The sequence below is a fragment of the Triticum dicoccoides genome, chromosome 5B (genome assembly GCF_002162155.2).
Source record: "Triticum dicoccoides isolate Atlit2015 ecotype Zavitan chromosome 5B, WEW_v2.0, whole genome shotgun sequence".
Classification (NCBI taxonomy): domain Eukaryota; kingdom Viridiplantae; phylum Streptophyta; class Magnoliopsida; order Poales; family Poaceae; genus Triticum; species Triticum dicoccoides.
The window spans coordinates 433,276,252-433,276,588 of NC_041389.1; positions in this window are offsets into that span (position 1 = coordinate 433,276,252).

Consider the following 337-nt stretch of genomic DNA (forward strand, 5'->3'; position numbering starts at 1 on the left):
CGCATCCAGGCGGAAGTTATGTGCACAAAAGAGGAGAACGATTCAATGTGGCGTTAGGAGGGTAATTAACTACGTATGGAGACATAGAGACCTTGAACATGCATGTGTGAGAGGTATACATGTATATGTGGGATGTGTGTGTGCGCACGCGCATGATCGAGATAAAGGAAAGATGAAATAAGTCATAAGGTCAACGACATGGCAGAGACGGATCGGTATGACAATATGCATGCATGTGAGGATGCAGGGAAGAAGGCCCGACAATTGAGCATGTGTTTTTGTCTTTAAGAGATAGCGGCGTGGGCTGGAGCATGCATCTATGGCGAGCAGAGGGAGT